This window comes from Cetorhinus maximus, chromosome 8 (genome assembly GCF_964194155.1).
Source record: "Cetorhinus maximus chromosome 8, sCetMax3.hap1.1, whole genome shotgun sequence".
Taxonomy (NCBI): Eukaryota; Metazoa; Chordata; class Chondrichthyes; order Lamniformes; family Cetorhinidae; genus Cetorhinus; species Cetorhinus maximus.
Genome location: NC_135886.1, coordinates 14,968,931 through 14,982,493, shown reverse-complemented (window position 1 = coordinate 14,982,493; position 13,563 = coordinate 14,968,931). Strand labels below are relative to the sequence as shown.

General features: G+C 44.1%; 1 protein-coding gene across 7 annotated transcripts in view; it reads right to left on the bottom strand.

The window, feature by feature from the left end:
- Window positions 1-13,563, bottom strand: part of tfeb (transcription factor EB) — a 100,605-nt gene that overhangs the window by 53,619 nt on the left and 33,423 nt on the right. The window lies entirely within an intron of this gene.

Below are 13,563 nucleotides of genomic sequence, written 5' to 3'. Positions count from 1 at the left end.
CCCATTCCCCCCTGCTCTTTCCCCATAGCCTGCAAGTATTCACCCAATTCCCCTCTGAAAGTTATTATTGAATCTGCTTCCACCCCACTTTCAGGCGGTGTATTGCAGGTAACAACTCGGTGCAGAAACAAAATCTTTCCTCATCTTGCCTCGGACTCATTTGTCAAATACCTTCAATCTGTCTCTTCTAGGTCCTCCTGCCACCAGAAACTGTTTCTCCTTAACTTGCTCTATCAAAAACCTTATCAAAAACAAGGCACATATGCCAGCCCATCTCAGCAGGTAGGTCTCTCGTCTGAGAGTCAGAGGGTCCTAGGCTCAGGTCCCAATGCATGATCCTGGCTGACAACCTAGTGCCCAGTCGAGGGATTGTCGCCTTTGGAAGAGGGTCGATTGTTGTAAAAACCCATCTGGTTCACTAATACCCTTTAGGGAAGGAAATCTGCCATCCTTACCTGGTCTGGCCTACATGTGAGTCCAGACCCACAGGAATGTGGTTGACTCTTAATTGCCCTCTGATCAAGGGCAATTAGGGGTGGGTAATAAATGCTGGCCCAGCCAGCGATGCCATATCCCATGAATGAATTTTTTTAAAAACCCACAGCTCTGCCTGTTCTGATGCTTCAGGTAAAATTTAAAGATCCAAAGAACAACGGAATGGCCCAGTGTTCTGACCAACATTCCTCACTCAACCAACACCAGCAATAAAAGCAAATTAACTGATTATTCATCTCATTACTGTTTGTGGGGACTTGCTTTGTATTTGCATTGCTCTTTTAAAAAACAATCACTGTTTTAAAAAGTAGGAAAGTTCATCCCAATCCTGAATATCAGCTAATAGATAGGGTTTGATCTCTGTGATTAGTTAATAACTCCATTATTGTTCCATCATGTGACTATCAGGATGTTGGAAGGCCGAATGGATCTGCTGGTCATTTTGCATTCAGAGATTCCTGTTCTTGATGTAAACGCCGTCATGTGAAGCCAAACACTGGGAATGCTAAATCATCAAATTGACCCAACATCCCTTCCCCCTCTGGATCCAGCCCAGTCTCTCTCTTCCCCTCCCCCCTCCCCCAGTCCCACCACTTCTCTCCATAAAGCTGGAGATTCCAGACCGTCACCACCCTCTGGGTAAAAAAGTTTTTCCTCACATCCCCACCCTAAACCTCCTGCCCCTCACCTTGAACTTATGCCCCCTTGTGACTGACCCTTCAACTAAGGGGAACAGCTACTCCCTATCCACCCCCCTCATAATCTTGTACACCTCGATCAGGTCACCCCTCAATCTTCTCTGCTCCAACGAAAACAACCCAAGTCTATCCAACCTCTCTTCATAACTTCAATGTTTCATCCCAGGCAACATCCTGGTGAATCTCCTCCGCACCCCCTCCAGTGCAATCACATCCTCCCTATAGTGTGGTGACCGGAACTGCACACAGTACTCCAGCTGTGGCCTCACCAAGGTTCTATACAACTCCAACATGACCTCACTATTTCTGTTTTCTATGCCTCGATTGATAAAGGCAAGTGTTCCATATGCCTTTTTCACCATCCCCCTAACATGCCCCTCTGCCTTCAGAGATCTATGGACACACATGCCAAGGTCCCTTTGTTCCTCAGAACTTACTAGTGTCATGCCGTTCATTCAATACTTCCTTGTCAAATTACTCCTTCCAAAGTATATCACCTCACACTTTTCAGGGTTAAATTCCATCTGCCACTTATCTGCCCATTTGAACATCCCATCTATATCTTCCTGTAGCCCAAGTCACTCAACTTCACTGTTAACCACCCAGCCAATCTTTGTGTCATCCGCAAACTTACTAATCCTACCCCTCACATAGTCATCTATGTTGTTTATATAAATGACAAATAATAGGGGACCCAGCACAGATCCCTGTGGCACGCCACTGGACACTGGCTTCCAGTCACTAAAGCAGCCTTCTGTCATCACCCTCTGTCTCCTACAACTAAGCCACTTTTGATTCCACCTTATCAAATTACCCTGTATCCCATGTGCATTTGCCTTCTTTATAAGTCTCCCATGTGGGACCTTGTCAAAGACTTTGCTTAAATCCATATAAACTACATCAACTGCACTACCCTCATTTACATACCTGGTCACCTCCTCAAAAAATTCAATCAAATTTGTTAGGCATGACCTCCCTCTGACAAAGCCATGCTGACTATCCCTGATCAAACCTTGCCTCTCCAAGTGGAGATAGATTCTCTCCTTCAGAATTTTTTCCAATAGTTTCCCTACCACTGACGTGAGACTCACTGGCCTGTTGTTCCCTGGCTTATCTCTACAACCCTTCTTAAATAGCAGAACCACATTAGCTGTTCTCTAGTCCACTGGCACCTCCCCCGTAGCCAGGGAGGAATTAAAAATTTGGATCAGGGCCCCTGCGATCTCCTCCCTTGCCTCCCTCAGCAGTCTGGGAGACAAACCATCCGGACCTGGAGATTTGTCCACTTTTAAGCTTGCCAACACCTCCAATACCTTGTCACTCCCTATATCAATTTGCTCAAGAACCTCGCAATCTCTCTAATTCACATCATCCAGGAATACAACCTGGCATCTTCCTTAATCAATGGTTCAGCAATACACCAGGGAGCAAAAATCTCACTGATTATTTCTCTCTTGTATCAAAGAGAATCCAATGCTATCCCTGCTTCAGAGGATGAAGGAGTACGGGGACAAGCTTGATTTCAATTTTAAAAAGGTCTTTAGAATGTAGCTTCTGCTCCAGACCGAACTGGAAACTGTGTGGGATGGAAAGAAAGGAAACTATGAAAATATATTGGTAGCTTATTCCCATTCCAAGTATAAAGGAGAGGGAACAAATGCCGAGTGATGGATTTTGACAGGGAGATTGAGGAGGCAAAACAAACTAAATGATAAAATATTAAAAGCTGTGAAGCAAGAGAGAGACCTGGAGCTTTGCAGTTACAAATCTTTGAGGATGGCAGGATAAGTCAAGAAGGCTGTTTAAAAAGTATATAAGATGCTGACCTTTATAATAGAAACACGAACTGGTTAAGGCACAGAGGAGGCCATTCAGCCTGTTATATCTGTGCCAGCTCTTACTCATCTAGTCCCACTCCCCACTCTTCCCCCAGAGCATTTTAAATACTTTTCTCTCCAGATTACCCAATTTCCTTTTGAAAGCCACAATTGACTCTCCCCCGAATGCAGGCAGTGCATTCCAGATCCTACCAATTCGCCGTCTAAAAATGTTTTTCCCCCAAAGTCGCATTTGGATTTTTTTGCCATTCACCATAAATCAGTGCCCACTGCTTCTCAATCCTTCCGTCGATGGGAACAGTTTCTCTCTATCTATTCTGACCAGATCCTTCATGATTTTGAACACCTCTATCAAATCTCTTCTCAATCTTCTCTTCCCTAAGGAGGACATTCCCAGCTTCTCCAGTCTATTCACATAACTGAAGTCCATCCAGCTGGATTTTCACTCCCAAGGCAGGTGGCTCAAGTTGGGAAATTTCCCGGGAACAGCCCATCTCAGGGAAAATTGCCCCGAATGGCAGGATTTTCGCTCTGAAGGGTGGATGGGGGAGGAATCGGGCCCGCTGATCCCGGATGCAGATCAGAGGCAGCCATGGATAGCTGGGTACTAAGGCAGGATATTTGAAAGGCCTGCCTCAGTTTTATGGAACTTTGTCCCAGTTGTTTTGTTAAATATTAGGCCCTCTTTTCTCTAACCCCTCAGACCCCACACTCCCTACCATTCCCCCACACTCCCTACCACTCCCCCATTCCCCATCCAAGTAAAATCATGCCCCCTCATCCACCCACCCCACTGGCCCCTTACAGACTCTATGCCAACCCAGAGTACTCCCTCCATACCAGCTCACCCAGCATCCATCATGGGCAGACATCAAGAACTAAATTCAGATTAAATAAAATAAAGATCTAAGTATCTATTACAGCTTTCACTATATTTAAAAAAATCCCATTTATAAAAGCCCATTCAAAACTTTAAAAGTCCCTGAAGTACCTTAATCCCTTATCAAAATAAGCAGATTTTTAGTCATAACCCGACAACTAATCCTTTATTAGTCTCTTTGAGCTGTCAAACTGTGAACTTACAAACACCTTGTTCAGATAATTGTAGGTTGTGTAAAGCAGCCAATTATTACTAATAATATAACGATAGTCCTTAGAGTATGTCAACAAACAGCTATTGTAACTGTTGGAACAGATATGGCAGGCTTTTTTTCAAATTTTTAAAAAGCTGGGGATGTAAATAAGTTCATAGCTTGACAGTTCTACATACCTTATCTGCCCTTCGAGAGCATTTACATCCCTTCCATAAACTTGTGAGTCCCACACCAAGGGATAAGGCCCTTGCTGCAGTGGAAATGGGGTCTAGTTGAACCCAGCACTGAATTCAAACGGCCTTGCTGAATTCAGGTTTCCAACCTGCATGAATCATGTCCTGCCCCCTTTCCCCTACTGGCAAAAATGGGATCTGTCGGAAATGGCATTGGGAACTTTGGATACAGGTCCTGTCTGCCATTTTTAAAGGGTCGCAAAGTCGCGGAGACTCTGAAAATCTGGCTGGTTGGCCCTGGAACCTCTGCATTCTATCCAAGAGCTTGACATCCTTCCTAAAGTGCAGCACACAGAACTGGACACAATTCTCCAGCTGAAGTTAAACCAGTATCATATAAAAGTTCACCATAACTTTATTCCTTTTGTACTCAATATCTCTATTTATAAAGCCCAGGGTTTTAATACTTTACTAACTGTTTTCTCAGCCTGGCCTGTCACCCTCAATGGTTTGTGCTCAAATACCCCTCAGTCTCTCTGTTCCTGCACCCCCTTTAGAATTGTACATTTTAATTTATTTTATATTGCCTCTCCTCATTCTTCCCACCAAAATGAATCATTTCACACTTTTTGGTATTAAATTTCATCTGCCGTGTGTCTGTCCTTTCGTCCAGTCTGCTTTTGTCCCCTTGAAGCTTATCACTAGCCTCTTCACAGTTTTCAATACTTCCAAACATTGTGTTTTCTGCAAATTTTGAAATTGTGACCCTGCAGACCCAAGTCTAAGTCATTCATAGAGACCAAGGAAAGCAGTGGTCCTGATACCGACCCCTGGGAAGCCCCACAATATACCATCCTCTCGTCTGAAAAACAACCATTCACCACTACTCTCAGTTTCCTGTCACTCCCTCAGCTTTGTGTCCATGCTGCTATTGTCCCTTTATGGCTTTTAACTTTACTGACAAGCCTGATATATGGCACTTTATCAAACACTTTGTAGATATCCATGTACATATACCACATCACACCTCTCTGTTACCTCATCAAAAGGCTTAATCAAGTTAGTTGAACATAATTTGTTTTTAACAAGCCCATGCTGCTTTCCTTAATTAATCTACACTTGTCCAAGCCTGTTAAATTAGATTTAGTGTGCAACAGCAAGGAATTTATGCTCCACCTTTATAAATCACCGGTTAATAAACCTCAACTGGAGTATTGTGTCCAATTCTGGGCACCACGCTTTAGGAAGGGTATCAAGGAGAGAGTGCGGAGGAGATTTACTAGCACCTTACCAGGGATGAGGGACTTCAGTTATGTGGAGAGGCTGGAGATAAATATAGATGCATTTAGGGGGAAGCTAAACAAGCATACGTGGGAGAAGGGAATAGAGCAGAAACACCAGCATGGACTGTTTGGGCCGAATGGCCTGTTTCTGTGCTGTATATCCATTGTAAGCCTATGTAAACTGGGGTCGTTTTCCTTAGAGCGTATAGGTTCAGGGGAGATCTAATAGAGGTGTTCAAAATCATGAAGGGTTTTGACAGAGTAAATAAAAATAAACTGTTTCCATTGGCTGAAGGGTTAGTAAGCAGTGGACACAGATTTAAGATAATTGGCAAAAGGACCAGAGGGGAGATGAGAAGAATTTCTTCACTCAGCAAGTTGTTGTGATCTGGAATGTGCTGCCTGAAAGGGTGGTGGAAGCAGATTCAATAATAACTTTCAAAAGTAAATTGGATAACTAGCTGGGGAAAAAAAAACGAGATTTGTAGGACTCTGCAGAAAAAGCAGGGGTGTGGGGCTAACTGGATAGCATGTTCAAGGAACCAGCAGAGACACAATGAGCCAAATAGCCTCTTTCCGTGTTGTAAAATTCTACAAAGCCTTAAGAAGTCAGGGTGATCAGTATAAGGCAGCAGAGCTTTGCTGGAGCTCAGTACACTGGGTGTTTGCTACAGATCATGGATAAGAAGGGCAACACCCAGAATACAGATCAGTGCCAGAACAGTGCAGTCATTGTGACTGGAAATTACAATAGTAACTGACCTCGGGCCTTTGCACCAGCGACTTAACTGCGGCATGTCCACATGCCGTGAAAGACAAGTAGAATTGAGATGTGTTGCAGGAACAGTGCTGTATTCATGCAGAACTCTGAAGAGTTGTGTAAGCAGTGTTTCTGGGAAATCGGCATTTACCCACAGTCCTCACATGCTTGTTCTACTCTCTTTTAGCAAGTGTTTTCCCACACTAAAGATTATTTCAATGAAAAGTCTCAACGTATCCCATTCCCAATTGGTGGTGATAAAGGGGGTGTTGTAAAGGCCTAGAAAACCCTTTGCCAAGTTTGGCGTGTGTCAGGGTTTGGAAAACGGTCCAGAGTGCTGCTGATTAAAACGCATCGAGAAACTGCCATACTCTCAGCTCCGCATCGTGACAAATGGGAGTAGTATTCTATTACATATTACAAAAAACAACAGAATGTCCAATGCAAAACAGGGAAAGCAGCAATTTAATTGCCAATCACTCTACAAAAACAGATCACTTTAAAAAAATACTAGCAAAATCAAATCGACAGTATCACCCAAGTGATGTTTCCAACCCATCAGGTGTGGACAAGTGGGCCAGGCCATATTCCCTCACCCATGGTTCCTCCATTCCCACAGGCACCTGGCAGTGCACACGGAGAGACATACTGGACCATCAACTAACAGACCACAATAAATCGGAATAAATATTACTTTCTAATCCCATATGTTTCAGCCATGACTCAGTGGGTAGCACTTTTGCCTCTTGAGTCAGTAGGTTGTGTGTTAAAGCCCCACTCCAGAGACTTGGGAGCACAAAAATCACGGCTGATGCTCCAGTCCAGTACTGAGAGTGTGCAGCACTGTTGGAGGTACTGGCTTGCGGATGAGATGTTAAACCAAGGCTCCATCTGCCCTCCCAGTTTGGCGTAAAAGATCCCAAAATCACTATTTAGACCCCCATCAACATCACAGAAACAGGTTATCTATTGTTATTATCACATTGCTATTTGTGAGATCTTGCTGAACACAAATTGGCTGCCGTGCGTCCTACATTACAACAGTGGCTACACTTGAAATGTACTTTGTTGCCTGTAGAGCACTTTGGGACATCCTATCATAGGAGAAGTTGCAGCTCAGAAGGAGGCCTTTCAGCCCATCTAGTCAATGCTAGCCCTCTGAGACAAATTAGTTCCACACCCCAGTCTCCCACTGAGGTTGTGAAATGCAAGTCATTCTTTCTTTCAAATCTGTTATTCACTGTTTGTCCAGTTTCTATTTCTGAAATTAGATAAATGGAGATGAAGCCTTAACCTGCCACGTGCCTAATTCATTGCTGCCAATGACAGGTCCTGACTTGTCCCATCGCTCAAATTAAATCCATTTCTCTAACATGATTGTACCAATTCTGTTGCAGGATGACACACTATATATTAACTCTATCTTGTAAGTGAGGATTATTAGGAAGAGTAGGTACATGCAATAAGGACAAGCCATTTGACAGATCAATTTCTTTCTGACATGTATAGTTGTCACTAAGATTACATCCGCTGCACTCTTACCTCTTAGTCAGGAGGTCAAGGCACACTCAGAGACTAAGGGCTGGATTTTCACTACCGAGGCAGGATATGAAGAGTTATGAGTTGACGTGGTGAGTGGGGGACATGGGTAAGAATTAAATTCAAACTATGGTTCACGACTCCTCTTGGCCATGAACCACCAGTCATGGAGGAGCTGGCCCAAGTCCATGAAAATTATGGGCGGCTGGGTGGGTTGGGGGGGGGTGGGGGGGGGGTGCGAATTCTAGAAGATGCCTGAGGTGCCCGCCCCCACCACAGAGCCAGCCAGGTGGGGCATGCACTCGCCATCCTCAACATTATCCCTCACCAGCAAAACTTAGGGGTGCTGGGAATGGGAACGGGAATCCTGGAATCAGCTCCCGCCATTTTGAAATGGCTCTGGAGTCCTTACGACTTTGTCAAAATCAGGCCCTGGAGCCCCTATGTGTCGGCTTCTGTGACACTCCCCGTGACACTCCTTGTGTAGCTTGCCTATTCTGATATCAAATCTCCCGCAGCACTATTCAAAGAGTTCTTCTCGGTGTTCTGGTCAACATTCATCCCTCAACCACCACCAAAACTAACTAGTCATTTATCTCATTGTTGATTGTGGGATCCTGCTGAGTTCAAATTGGTTCAGTTCCTTTATTACAACAGCAACAGTTCTTCAAAAGTAATTTTTTAGCTGCAAAACATCTTGCGACATTCCAAGAACTTAAAAGACATTATATAAATGTGAATTCTTCCTTATCTACACATCACTTCCTTGTTCAACTGGTCTTTTTGCAGAGTTCTGATCATCCCAATAATAAAAATAAATAAAATCTATCCATCATTTAAAATATGTGTTGCAGCCCCCTGGTCAGCTTCCCATCAGTTACAAGGTTTTATTAGTTTCCACCTTACTGAGCTGAGTTAGAACAACTGAACACAGTCAGAGAGTAAACACACACCCAGACACAGATCTCGTTGTGAAGGGTGCTCATTGTATTACAATGAAGCTCTTAACCCCAAAATTTATTCACCAAAGGAGCAAATAAGCTCTGTTTCCTCATCATTACTGAGTCATAATCTTTCACTTGCCTGGATGAGTGCAGCTCCAACAACACTCAAGAAGCTCAACACCATCCAGGACAAAGCAACCCGCTTCATCAGCACCCCACTCACCACCTTAAACATTCACTCCCTCCACCACCAACGCACACTGGCAGCAGTGTACCATCTACAAAATGCACTGTAGGAACTCACCAAAGCTCTTTTGGCAGCACCATCCAAATCCACAACCTCTACCACTTAGAAAGACAAAGGCAGCAGACGCATGAGAACACCACCACCTGCAAGTTCCCCTCCAAGCCACTCACCATCCTGATTTGGAAATATATCGCCGTTCCTTCACTGTGGCTGGGTCAAAATCCTGGAACTCCCTTCCTAACAGCACTGTGGGTGTACCTACACCACAGGAACTGCAGCGGTTCACAAAGGCGGCTGACTGCCACCTTCTCAAGGGCAATTAGGGATGGGCAATAAATGCTGACCTTCCCAGTGATATCCCAAGCTATTTCTTTTCAAGTGAGACTCACCAGCCCAGCAATGGCACAGTTGGTAAACTCAGGGTGGCACTGTGTCATACCATGCAGGAAAGTCCCACTTTGCCTCCTTGCTCTGTGTTGAGTCAGCTGCTTCAGTTGCTCTCAGCACCAGTGGCCTGAGGAATAAACTAAACCTGGCAGGGGTATCGTCCCTGCTCACCATCCAGTGACTCCTGCTACGTGTGCTCGACTGTGATGTAAGGAAAGAACTTGCTTCTGATGTTTTCACCATGAATACTCTGGCACTAATTTGAAGAAGAGGCAGGAGTTCTCTGGCTAATATTTGCCCCTCAGCTAACGTCTCTAAAACAGATTATTTGGTCATTCTCACGTTACTGTTTGTGGGATCTTGCTTTGCACAAATTTCCTACATTACAACAGGATTACATTTCGCTTCATTGGCTGTACGGCGCTTTGGAATGTCTTAAAGATGGGAGAAGTGCTACAGAAATCCAAGTCTTTCTTTCCTTCAGTATTAGTAAGTTAGATGATGCTGAGTTTGAGTTTCAAAAACCTACAAATTGTATTAAGAAGGAACGTAAGAAATTTCACAGTTTTGAAGTGCTAAAACACATGTTAGGGCAGAAGATGTTGGAAAAAGTTTTGAATGCAAAGGGAGAAGGAAGTAGGAGTAAATCTGTACATTTCAAGCTTAGCCACAGCAAGAGTTCACAGCAGTGCACAGCATGGTCAAATGGATAAACAAGAACATTTGCTGAAAGTGAGAGAATGAAGCTTGGAGGTCAGGAAAAGACAATCAAGTAAAAATATTAAAATAATAAATCAAAGCAGCTAGAATTCAGCTTCTGTGAACCAGCAAGAATCTCCAACCAGTATTAAGAAGCAAATCGTTCTGACCCATCAGGTTTATGCAACACTTCCTCTTCTCGAAATCAACAGGACCTTTTTTTAGTTTGCAACCTACATAGAGGAAGCTACATGCAGTTATAATCAGCAGCAGAATGGGCGGCTGGGGAAAAAATCAAATTTTTTAAAGACTTAACACGGTGGCAGATGCACCTGACCAAAGAAAAAACACACGAGTGGCTGATGAAATCTAACTCACCCTCTGCTCACACAAAAAAAGAAACAAAGTCATTTCAATGTGACAAAGAAATATTTAGAATTTGGGAAAAAAGCAGGGGGAAACTGGGCATCGCATTGGTTAAAACAGGGTGTCCCATCATGGACACCACCTCGACGTATCACACTGCCTCAGGAATGACAAGCAAAATTCCGATCCTTGCTCCCAGTCATTTCCAGATTTCGCAATTACCGATCCCCAACGCATCTTGGGAAGCAACAAGGCTACGAGCATACCCAATTTCACACAGTTCAAACCTGGGGCAAACGGGTGCATCTGAATTGTAAGATCAAAGGCACCACTTGGATATCAGGGTTGGGGCTGCATCCAAAACACTCACCGGTCATCTCAGCTGACTTCCAGCCCTGGCTCTATCTTTGGTCCCAGGTTCCTACTTGGCGCCTCCTTCAGCACCTTCTAAAGTCTCTGTGCTCCTCTAACTCAGCCCTCCAGCATGTCTCCATTTTCAACCACTCCTCTATTAGCGGCCATGCCTTCAGCTGCCTGGGCCCTAAAGCTCTGGAACCACCCCCCCTCCCTAAACCTCTTGACCTCTCGCTCCTCCTTTAAGACAGTCCTTAAAATCTACCGCGTTAAGCAAGTTTTTGGTCACCTGTCCTAATGTCTTTTTATGTGGCTCAGCATTAGATTTTGTTTGATAATCGCGCTGGTGAAACAACATGGGACATTTTACTACCTTAAAAGGTGCTATATAAATGCAAGTTGTTGTCCCTGGGGGAATTTTAAATCCTGCTCGTCACAGGGAGAAAAAAAAGACTTGCATTTATATAGCACCTTTCATGACCACTGGACAACTCAAAGCACTTTACAGTGAATGAAGTACTTTTGAAGTGCAGTCACTGTTGTAGTGCATGAAACATGGCAGCCAATTTGCCCACAGTAAGCTCCCATAAACAGCAATGTGATAACCGGGTAATTTATTTGTTGTGATTTTCATTGAGGGATAAATATTGGTCCAGGACACCAGGGATAATTTCCCTGCTCTTCTTCAAAATAATGCCTTGGGATTTTCAATGCCCACCTGAGATGACAGACGAGGCCTCGGTTTAACATCTCATCTGAAAGGTGGCACCTCTGACAGTGCAGCACTCCCTCAGTACTGCGCTGGAGTGTCAGCCTTAATGATTATAAGGCACTGAATGAGTACAACAGAGGAAGATTTACAGAATGCTGCCCCATATAGACATCAGGCCAGGTCACCCAGTTCGCAATGGCCCTAACGTCACCGTACGTCTATTTTAACAACCAAACCTCTGAAGGGCCTTGATGCAGGTACTCAAATCACTGCAACCAATCTACACTCCCTTCAAACGATATTCCGCAGTTGGAGTTACCCCTGATATTTAACAAACTTTACTCTTATATCAGCATTCTCACTCCACAAAACCAGAAATATGTACATGTGGGAAATGGAAACATGCTGTACTGATGCAGCAGTGAGCGTCTCTAACTTTGGTCTAAAGTACGTAGTTTGAACAATGCACAGGGAGGTTTACTCTGTATCTAACCCTGTGCAGTACGTGCCCTGGAGTGTTTGATGGGGACAGCACAGAGGGAGCTTTACTCTGTATCTAACCCTGTGCTGTACCTGCCCTGGGAGTATTTGATGGGGACGGTGTAGAGGGAGATTTACTCTGTATCTACCCTGTGCTGTACCTGCTCTGATGAATCACTGGATGCCTTAAATAGAAGATTGCAATTGTCAGCACTAAAAGCCTTTACCTGGGAAGTATAAAAATAATTCACATGAAAAATAACATTGAGCCAACCTTTAACTTTAAGCAAAATGCATTTGAGTGTAACAACTTCAATCATCGTTTCAGAATTTATTCACAGGGAAAATTACAGCTAAAGCAACAACTACACAAATTCATATCTTGTAAGGTCAACCCTGATGGTTGCTGGGAGCACCAAGAGACTGAATCAACAGCAATAGGTAATTCACATCTTTGTTTAATGCGGAAACTCATAAATTTCATTCAGTAAGTTTACCTTTGATTTCCTCTGTTTAAGTTTTAAGGCAAGAGCATGAACTATAGAGAAAAAGAAAGATTTGCATTCCCATAGCTCCTTTCACAGCCTCAGGATTTCCCAAGCACTTTCCAGCAGATGACCTTCTGATGAAGTGTAGCCAGTGGAGTAAGGTGGGAAGCACAGTGGGCAACTTACACAAGCAAGATTCCATAAACAGCAATTGGACCTTGACCAGCTCATCTGTTCTAGTGCTATTGGTTCAAAGATAGAGCTCTGTGGAAGGCACGGGTGCAGCAGTGCAGGCATGGTGTGTAAAACAATTTCTGCATTTCAACATTCACCACAACTGCTGTGAACATCCACCTCTCTCATTAGTGCCGTACAGCCAGATCTGATCCTTGATCCGTGTTTCGTTAGCTGGCCAGGAGTTGATCGATTGTCAACATGCAAGTTTTAATGACACTCCATGGCCATTCCCAAGGGACTGTATATGCGTCAGCTGAGCCAGGGACTTGCCATTGGCTATTCACCTGTAGAGGGCATCACAGCTCAGTACACTCCCATCTTTATCCAACATCCAGGCACATCCATTCCCCGCAGAAGTGTGGGAACCCTGCTTGAGTCAGAAGGTCGCAGGTTCAAATCCCACTCCAGAGGTTTAAACAGATAATCCAGACTAACATTCCCAGTGCAACTCTGAAGGAGTGCTGCGCTGTCAGAAGTGCCGTATTTCTGACGAGATATTGAAACAATGCTCTGTCTTCCTTCTCAGGTTGACATGAAGTGTGCCATGGTTTTACTCAAGTTCTCTCCAATGTCTTGGACAATATTTACCCTTCAACCAACATCACTAAAATCCAATTATCTGGGTCACTTATTTCATTGCTCTTTGTGGGAGCTTGCTCCGCATAAATTGGCTGCCGTGTTTTCTACAACAGAAACTACCCCTCAGAAGTACGTAATTGGCTGTAAAGCACTTGGGGCACCCTGAGGTTGTGAAAGGCGCAATATAAAT